Source organism: Pristiophorus japonicus, chromosome 1 (genome assembly GCF_044704955.1).
Source record: "Pristiophorus japonicus isolate sPriJap1 chromosome 1, sPriJap1.hap1, whole genome shotgun sequence".
Classification (NCBI taxonomy): Eukaryota; Metazoa; Chordata; class Chondrichthyes; family Pristiophoridae; genus Pristiophorus; species Pristiophorus japonicus.
In genome coordinates, this window is record NC_091977.1 from 371,510,492 (window position 1) to 371,520,966 (window position 10,475).

At 46.5% G+C, this 10,475-nt stretch overlaps 1 long non-coding RNA gene across 1 annotated transcript; it reads right to left on the reverse strand.

Annotated features, from left to right (window-relative positions):
• Positions 1–4,872: 4,872 nt before the first annotated feature.
• On the reverse strand, positions 4,873–9,436 carry LOC139259534 (uncharacterized). Its single transcript, XR_011592591.1, has 3 exons — positions 9,317–9,436; positions 6,584–6,738; positions 4,873–5,512 (listed from the first exon to the last, which is right to left on the reverse strand). It is a non-coding gene; the product is annotated as an uncharacterized lncRNA (long non-coding RNA).
• Positions 9,437–10,475: the final 1,039 nt, after the last annotated feature.

Consider the following 10,475-nt stretch of genomic DNA (forward strand, 5'->3'; position numbering starts at 1 on the left):
CATGGCAGATGCAGTATAATGTGGATAAATGAGAAGTTATCCACTTTGGTAGGAAAAACATAAGGACAAAGTATTATTTAAATAGTGATGGATTGGGAAGTGTCGACATACAGAGGGACCTGGATGTCCTTGTACACCAGTCATTGAAAGCAAACATGCAGGTGCAGCAAGCAGTTAGGAAGGCAAATGGTATGTTGGACTTTATTGCAAGAGGAATTGAGTACAGGAACAAGAATGTCTTACTACAGTTATACAGGGCCTTGGTGAGACTGCACCTGGAGTATTGTGTGCAGTTTTGGTCTCCTAACCTAAGAAAGGATACACTTGCCATAGAGGGAGTGCAGCGAAGGTTCACCAGACTAATTCCTGGGATGGCAGGACTGTCGTATGAGGAGAGATTGGGTCAACTAGGCCTGTATTCACTAGTTTAGAAGAATGAGAAGGGATCTCATTGAAACGTATAAAATTCTGACTGGGTTGGATAGACTGGATGCGGGGAGGATGTTTCCCCTGGCTGGGAAGTCTAGAACAAGGGGTCACAGTCTCAGGATATGGGGTAGGAAATTTAGGACCGAGATGAGGAGAAATCTTTTCACTCAGAGGGTGGTGAACCTGTGGAATTCTCTGCCACAGAAGGCTGTGGAGGCCAAGTCACTGAATATATTTAAGAGGGAGATAGATAGATTTCTAGAAACAAAAGGCACCAAGGGGTATGGGGAAAAAGCGGAAATATGGTGTTGAGATAGAGGATCAGTCATGATCATATTGAATGGCAGTGCAGACTCGAAGGGCCGAATGGCCGACTACTGCTCCTATTTTCTATGTTTCTATATCCCATGTTAAGGGGCCACTTCTGTTTATTGTGTTTATCAATGATTTGAATATATGCCTAAAGGGAGTTAGATCTAAATTCACAGATAATAAAAAAAAAATAGGAGGTATACTTAATTCTTTAGTAAACCAAAGGCAGTTGCAGAGAGATATTGATAAGATGTGGAAATTTGAATGGATTTAAATGTGGCAGATAGAATTCAATCTCGTTTAGTGTCAGATATAAAAACAATAACTGTACTCTGAATGGAAGTAGGCGTGGTACTGTGCAAGTGCAGATGGATTTGGAGTACTGGTTTCAAGGCAACACCTCAGATTAATGGGGCTGTAAAAAAAGCTAATGGAATTCTAGGGGCCCGTCCACTGACGCCGAGTTTTGTCGGCGATTTCCCTGGTTTCTGGGCGCTCTCCACGCCGGGCGAGTTTGGTTGAGTCCTCCCACCGGCGGGGAGAGAAGAGCGTGGGTACCGTCCGCTGACGTGCGCCAGCGTGCAACGCCCACAAGAGTCCTCCCACCCGCTGAGTTGCCAGTTTGGTCCGGGCGGTCCTCCGCTCCCTCAGGGGACAAGACAGCCGCGTGGAGGCAGTCTTAACTCAACAGTATGAAGACCTGCAAAAAAAGGTTAGTCCACTTCTTTTCTTTATTTCTTTTGCAGGGATTTAGGTGGATGGGGTCCCCTGAAGAATTTCTGGTTGTTATTTTTTTTGCTTTGACAATGTTTTATTTTATCAGTTCCCCCCTCCCTGGGCCTAACTCAATCCTCGGCGGTACTTTGCTGAGGATTGCATTTGTCACCTAGAATGGGAGCTACCACCCGCTGCCACCCAGAATCGGCATGCAAGGCCCATTTTTGCCGCCAGGCAGTCTTTCCCACATTTTTTCATGAAACTTCTGCCTGAAGACCGGGTCTTGCAGGCCAAGACCGTGCACGTTGCTCTCTCCAATGACCCCGGCCTGCTGATGGTTGAGGGACTGCCTATGATGATGATGACTTGGGCGAAACTTAGCTTCCACCAAACTCGGACATTTGGTTTTACATCCAGAGGTATAGAAAATTGTGCATTATTGGGCTACACATTATAGGATGGTAATCGAAGCTTTAGAGGGGGTACAATGCAGATTCACTATGATGCTGCTGGTATGAGGAAATATAAATATGAAGAAAGGTTTGAAAAATTGTTTTTTTTTATTAGCATGAGGCAATACAATAGAAGTGTTTAAAATTATGAAAGGAAAGACTGTTTTCAACCTTGGGTGGGGGAGGGGGGATTGTAGAACGAGGACCATAGATACAAGATTAAATGTAAAACAGATAGCAAGAGAAACATTGTTACACGGAGAGTTGGAAGGGGGTTGAATTGACTTTCAGATTAGTGGTGGAGGCTGAAACTGTGCCAAAATTCAAGTTTAGATTGGATAGAAGGATGAAGGAAAAGAGACAAAGGGACATGGGTGAAGTTGGGTAAATATGATTAGGACTATTTGTTTGTGTGGAGGGCCAACAATGACACAGACTGGTTGGGCCAAATGGCCGGTTTCCGTGCTGCACATTCTATGCATTCCATAGTCAACTAAAAAATCCCTAGTGCGCAGGACATTTGCAATAGATGCTTCATGCTCCAGAGCTGAGCAACCCTCGACTTTTATAGTTGAAGGTGCTAAGCTAATAACAGTACCTACAGCCAACGCCTAAGTTCATACAGAACGAGATTAATTTTGGGAGGCTCTTTGCTGCTGGCAGGACCTCACATGCAACCAATGAATATAATACAACTCAGGATGTTTCAACAAGTGCTGGTTGCGTGCAGTGTCTCGCAAAATTTATCTTGTAATATTTTGGTTCCTGAATATGAATGCCTCAGGGCTAGACTTTCTACTTCACATCGCCCATATATCGCCCATATATTGCTCAAAACGGCCGGCTATCGCCCATTTTGAACAAAAAGTGTAAACTCAGGCTGGAACATCGCCGGAAAATTAACCCCCAAGTTTCGGCTCACATCGCCGAGCTGATCGCTGAGGTGATCGCCCGCACATCGCTGAGTGGAACTTTCGGCACATCGCCGGCACATCACCGGGCTGATCGCGCGCCGAGAACATCGCTGGAGAATAGTTGCTTTTCCCGGGCCTTCCTCATCGAACTGGGCACTCTGGACGCCATTTTGAATTTCAGAGGATGGGAGGAGGCAGCTAAAAAAACTCGAGCTTATATATTGTGAGTTATTTAAGGGTCTTTTACAGATAGATCCACTCACATTTATACTTCTATTTAATTATACTAATATTAGCTTAGTAGACTAGGCATTTTTTTACTAAAAAGTGCATTTATAGCAAGTGAAAATAATTATTGATAGTGATGGGGCCTATGGTTTCTCTGCCATTACTTGTAACTGCTCACACGCTGGTTTCTGAAAGGATCAATCGAAGAGGTGGCAGAGTAATGCAGAGACAGAGGAGGTGAGCGTACAGCCAACGAAGGTACAAGGAAAAGCAATCTTACCTCAACTTGTCTGAAAACGCGAATTTTAGGAGGCTGCGCTTCTAGAAAGAGGTCATCGATGAAATATGCCAGCTCATCAAGGGGGATCTGCAGCCTTCCAGCACCATCCGAACCACACTGCCTGTTGAGGTAAAGGTTAGCGTGGCACTATCCTTCTACGCATCTGGACCCTTTCAGGCTTCAGCTGGCGACATCTGTGGTATCTCTCAGCATGCCACACACTGCTGCATTCGGCAGGTGACTGAAGCCCTTTACGCTCGCAGGATAGACTTTATAAACTTCCCTATGACCTGGAAGGCATAGACCGGGAGAGCTTTGGGTTTCTCGAGAATAGCAAACTTCCCCAAGATGCAGGGAGCAATAGACTGCACGCACATTGCCCTGAAAGCCCCTTTACAGAACCCGGAGGTGTTTCATAACAGAAAGGGATTCCACTCCCTGAATGTGCAGCTCGTTGTTGACCACAACCAAATTATTATGACAGTAAATGCTACATTTCCTGGCAGCATCCATGATGCGCACATCCTGTGTGAGAGTGCTATCCCTGACCTGTTTGTCAATCAGCCAGAAGGTCACGGTTGGATGCTGGGGGATAAAGGATATGGTCTTGCCAGCTGGCTGATGACCCCACTGCGTAATCCCGTTACTGAAGCCGAGAAACGTTACAACGAAAGCCACATAGCTACACGCAACATCGTCGAAAAGACAATTGGAGTCCTAAAGCAGTGCTTTAGATGCCTGGACCACTCTGGTGGCAGCATATAGTACCATCCTGACCAGGTCGCTGAGTTTATTGTGGTGTGTTGCATGTTGCATAACCGAGCTATAAGGCGAGGACAACAACTGCCAGATGGGGCTGCCGGTCCACCTCCAGAAGGAGGGGAGATGGAAGAGCCAGATGGCGAGGAGCAAAAGGAGGAAGAGGAGGCTAGTGAGGACCTCTGGGAGGACAATCAGCCTGGCGATGAAGCTATGGTCCCACCAGCTCACCCCCCCCACCCCCCCAAAAGACCAGAGATACCGTGTGGCTGTTACGTCAGCAGTTCATAAATTGCATGAACTTACATTGGGGACAGTCACATTTACATTTACAGTTATGGTTAAACAAAAGTTGCATATGCATTGAGTTACGTTGAGTTATGTTTTAGCCTTGCCTGCACTGGCCTGGCCTATCCATTGTTGTACAACATTTGCATTAATACTTAACTTAACTAAACTTATGTTATTATAAGACAATGCACAACAATTGTTAAATTTAATAACATTTTTATTGCAACAAAGAATTAAAAAAAAAATTATCACCACCCACACAACCCCCCCACCCCCACAACTATAAATGCACATTAACAGTAACAATTTAACACTTTAACATTAACACAAAAAATTTAACAGTAACAGAATAAGATAACAGCAGAAACATCCCCTCCCCCCTACCTGCGGCCACGTTTCCCTCCAGATCCTTTCCCCCCGCCCCCCCCCCCCCGTATCTTAGCCCCACCTGCCCGTTTTGGTCCCCAGAGATGGAGACGAAGCTGGTGTGGTGGGGGTGTTGGAGTGGAAGACAAAGCTGGCGGTTCGTCTTCCGAGTCAAGAGGAAGTGGTTTCTCCGTACTTGCTTGAGTACTCGGGGTGATACACCGACCCAACACGACACCTTGGGGTGAAGTGCCGTGTTCAGCCAGCAGCGCATGCCGAAAGGGCATTGGTTGCGGTGGTCTGCTCACGCATCCCTTCCAGGGTCGGCCGTGCTCCCTCCAGTAGCTCGACTTGCACAGTCGACACCTGTGAAAAGTCATGCGCAAACTGAGTAAACCCCTGGAGAAGCTCGCGACCTATCGCGACCGTCTCCGAGCACAGGGAGATCAAGCTCTCCAACTGATCGTCCGAGGGAGGCGATTGCTGACCTCACTGACCCAGCCTCCGTGGGATCGGCGTGTACAATATAATGCACCTTGGTGTTGCCGGCTGCACGCCGCTTGGTCCCAATGCCTCTTCAGTCTCAGTTGAGATGATCACAGGTTCATCCACCTCCATAATTGTCTACTACTGCTGGTGCTCCTCCTCCTCCTCCTCTTCCTCCTCGGGCTCAGTGATGTTGATGGTGTCGCGCTCCTCCTCCTTCCGTTCACCAGGTGCAGCTGCAGGTGCTGGTTGCACCTCGACCAGCGTCTCAGGATGACCTTAAAAGCACATTTGAGTTTATTACAGAGCTTATTAGAACATACCGGTGCACATTAACGAGAGACATAGAAACATAGACATAGAAACATAGAAAATAGGTGCAGGAGTGGGCCATTCGGCCCTTCGAGCCTGCACCGCCATTCAATATGATCATGGCTGATCATGCAACTTCAGTACCCCATTCCTGCTTTCTCTCCATATCCCTTGATCCCTTTAGCCGTAAGGGCCACATCTAACTCGCTTTTGAATATATCTAACGAACTGGCCTCAACAACTTTCTGTGGTAGAGAATTCCACAGGTTCACAATTCTCTGAGTGAAGAAGTTTCTCCCCATCTCAGTCCTAAAAGGCTTACCCCTTATCCTTAGACTGTGACCCCTGGTTCTGGACTTCCCCAACATCGGAAACATTCTTCCTGCATCTAACCTGTCCAATCCCGTCAGAATCTTGTATGTTTCTATGAGATCCCCTCTCATTCTTCTAAATTCCTGTGAACATAAGCCTAGTCGATCCAGTCTTTCTTCATATGTCAGTCCTGCCATCCCAGGAATCAATCTGGTGAACCTTCGCTGCACTCCCTCAATAGCAAGAATGTCCTTCCTCAGTATTCAAGGTGTGGCCTCACCAAGTCCCTGTACAACTGCAGTAAGACCTCCCTGCTCCTATATTCAAATCCTCTCGCTATGAAGGCTAACATGCCATTTGCCGCCTTCATCGCCTGCTGCAACTGTATGCCAACTTTCAATGACTGATGTACCATGACACCCAGGTCTCGTTGCACCTCCTCTTACTCCTCGGGCTCAGTGGTGGTGGCGGATGGTGTCGCACTCCTCCTCCTCCTGTTCACCAGGTGGAGGTGCAGGTGCTGGTTGCACCTCGATCAGCTTCTCCGGATGCATCTCATTACCCCAGAAAGCTGTAGCGGCTGCATCCCCTGCTCTTATTGCTTCTTATGCACAAAAGCTGCATGCATGACATGACATGACATGACATGACATCATTCCTGTACTGCATATTCCATTATAATTACAGGATGTTACATTACTTTTTAATACTGTTTGACACATTACCATGAGATGCATAGCTGGGCTCCGCCAGACTGTGGCCGAACGGGTTTCATGGCCCACCAGCACGGCTGCACGCTCCTCCAGGTCAGTCAATGATTGCACTGAGCAGAGCCCTCTCCGGTGCGTCTCTGCTCAGTGCGGTTGTTACATATCTTCTTCTGCAAACGAGAAAAGAACATAGCATAAGCTGATTGACTAGGTAGTATCATGGAGACACAACAGTTTAAAACATTACATGCTACAGCTTGGCACATATACATTTCTCTATACTGCAGCATCCAGAGAGACTTCCATCCCATCAGCACTCCCGGGACAGGTACGACACGGGTTCAATGCAGATTAAAGCTCCCTCTACACTGTTCCATCAAACACTCCCAGGGCAGGCACAATACAGGTTAGATACAGATTAAATCTCCCTCTACACTGTCCCATCAAACACTCCCAGGACAGCTACAGCATGGGGTTATTTACAGAGTAAAGCTCCCTCTACATAGTCCCAGGTTCAGAGCCCTGTCCGGATCTTAACATGGAGTTTATGTCATCATCATCATAGGCAGTCCCTCGAAATGAGGATGACTTGCTTCCATGCCGAAAAGGGATGAGTTCACATGTGTTTCAATGAAGGACCTAATATTCCAGATCCCAAACTGCATCTTGAAGGGTGGAAGATGCCTGTGCATGGATTTTTTTAACATGTGGTGGCCGTTGCACACCAGTCACCACACGGGCTTGACAGAGCTAGGTCTTGGTCCAGTGGCAAGGATTAACCAAGATGACTGGAGACCAGCTCTGCTGCACAGACCTAGTGTGCACACATATCGCAGTGTGGGCTGGCCCGTGCTGCCCCTGGGCCCACGCCTCTTCTGGGTCCCAAATTCACACCTCTCCTGGGCCCCGATCACATCCCTCTACGAACTCTTGCCACTCCTTTGCCCCGACCTCACCACTCCTGCTGTACCTGCCCGCACTGCAATCAGCCGTCGCCCTCCTGCAGCATAATCATACCCACGTCTTCTGTCTCCACACACAGATTACCTTTAGATGTCAATAGTTATCACAGTGCCCACTAAGGCACTCACTGTGCTCGTTCCTTTCTGTCACTACAAAGAAAGAACCACTTGCATTTACAACCTCAGGCCATCCAAAAGCACTTTACAGCCAATGAAGTACTTCTGGAGTGTAGTAACTGTTGTAATGTAGGAAACATGTCCGCCAATTTGTGAGTTTATGTAATACATGTATGAATAACAAGCTTAAATTCAATCCAGGAGATTCATTTTAATTATTATTATAATTAACACTTTGCATCAGTACAATATGAAATGCAACTTATTCTTGCTGCAGCTACCAAACTGTTCCAGCGCTTCCGGCACTGATCGGGCCCCCTCGTCTCATGGGAAGCCAAGCACACCATGCCCGCGATCACGGTCCAAATCTTCCGATATGCACGGGGTGGGTGTTTCCCATGAGCACCCCGCGTCAATTGGCCCCACCAGGACTGCACCTCATCAACAAGGGCCTCATTGGCTTCGTCACTGAAGGGTTTCGCCCTCTTTCTCTCCCCCTCAGCATCATGATGGATTTCAGATATTTTTACTAATATAACTTTTAACTGTATATTATAAGTCTGTAAGCTATTTTATAAGTCTGTAAGCCTGATCTGTAAACATCTTTTCAGATCTGTGAACCTACTTTCTCTCTTTCTCTTCTCTCCCCTAATTCACTGCCTTCTTGATATCTCCTCTCTCTCTCTCTCTCTCTCTGCCCCTCCCTGTGCCTTCTGCGTATTTGTGGACGATCCCTGACCTCCTGAAATGCGGGAAAACCAGTCACCAAGAAAGAAAAAAATCGCATGCGCAGAAGGCCGTTACGAAGGAAGCTTTTGCCTTCCACATCGCTGGCCGTTCGCTGGGCACATGTCACATCGCTGACCTTTCACATCGCCCATTTCACATCACTGGCCTATCGCTGAGTGGAAAATCGCAATCCAAAAAAATGGGCGATGTTCCAGCGATCGGTAAGGCTGAGACATCAAACATCGGTGGAACATCGCCCATTTTTTGGGCGATAGCCAGCAAAGTGGAAAGTCTAGCCCTCAGTATCATAGAAACTTACAGATACGCCTCATGCCAATGCTAATACATGCCCGAGGCACTCAGATGTTGCTTGTCCACTACTTTCTCATCAGGACAGCTTGGGTTTTCTCCAATGTATGTGCCACACTATGCATTTGTTTTAGATTCCCTACTGTCCTACATGTTCTTTTTTGACTACTTTCGGTAATTTTCTGCACCTTCCACTTCTTCAACTCAAAAAACTGAAACTTGCAGGCAGGAGGAATTTACTGTCATTCAAACAGCAGAAGCAGTGGGCTCAATTTTCCTCAAAGCATTTTTTTTGGCGAACTTGAAGAGTTATGCCCGATTTTTTGTGGCCCGAGTACACCAAAAAAAATGTATTGTAAGTTTCCCCTTAAGATCTCTTCATTTTGGTGTGACTTAACCCGAGGGGGGTGGAGCTTTGATCTGCGCCAAAAAGATCGGGCTGTCATGGTAACCTGTGAGTTCTCCTGCCTGCCGGTGAGTTCTGTCAGTTCTCTATTACTATTCTCATGGAGTATTTAATGTTTAATCACAAAGTGATGAACCTATACAACTTTATAGAACTGCCAGTATTTTTGAACGAAAGTAAATAATTCTCATTGGTAAAATCATTAAGTGTGGTACATTGGAGCACCTGTGCGTGCGTTCTGTGACTTCTCCTGCCTGTCGGTGCGATCTCTTGCATTCTCCTGCCTGCCGGTGATTTCTATCAGTTCTCCTGCTCGCCCCGAGCCCTGACCGAGTGGCCTCCTGGTGAGATCGATCTCTTAGAAATCACCAGCAGGCAGGAGCACTATTAATTCTCCTGCCTGCCACTAGTCCTAGCCGATTGGCCTCCCGGTGCATTGTCCTGCCCCTACCCAGGCTGAGTGGCGTCCCGCACCGGCCCATTGCCTTCCCGGGCGGAGTGCAGAAAGCTGAATTGCAGCTTGAAGATGAAGGTAGGACGTTAATTTTTTATTTTTTATAGAATTGTTCGTAGTTTTTGTTTGCAAACATTGTTAAGGATGAGGCTTGGTCCAGGTCCTCGCCACTTCCCGCCCCTAGCCCAGGACGAATGGCCTCCGATTTACCTACCTGATTTCTTTATCTCTCCGCAAGGGTTTTCTCAAGTAGCCACATACGCTGGCCTAATTAGAAATGGAGTAACTATTAGTTGGCCAAAGTTGCCTAAATGGGCAAAATTGGTGTAGGTGGCTGGTAACGCCCCCTTTTGAGAAAAAAAAACAAACCTAAAAAAACCATAACTAAGTGAGTTACACTGGTGCAAATTGATTGGGGAAACTGGGGATTTTTAAGTTACGCTAGAAAAAGCAGCCTACTCCAAAAAAAACGGAGCAAAAATTGAGCCCAAAGTGTGAGGTTGAGCGCTACAATTTTCTTATCATTAATGCTGAATTTGAGTGTACAATAAAGTTAAACCCAAAGGAATTTTGTTTCCATCTGTTTAATGAAGTAAGTAAATCTGCTATATCATTTTGATTGGAGCGACCTCAAGTTTGCAAATATAAATGTTATCTTCGCTCCTTTTTGTATTGAAAATACACTCTACTTTAAACTAGCATAAGTTTGAGACTGTGTATTTTTTTCATAGAATAGTGGATATAAGAGGTACGCTTTTATTCTGTCTTTTCTTTAAGGAAACTCCTCAAATCGTCATCTGTACAAAATGATGGAGGACAGTAACATAGACAAACATTCAGGCCTGAGTATCCAAAGTGGTTACAGATGACTGCTGCAGCAGCATAGCCATCTGACCATGATGTCCATTTTGGTTGCGTCTGATTCCTAGC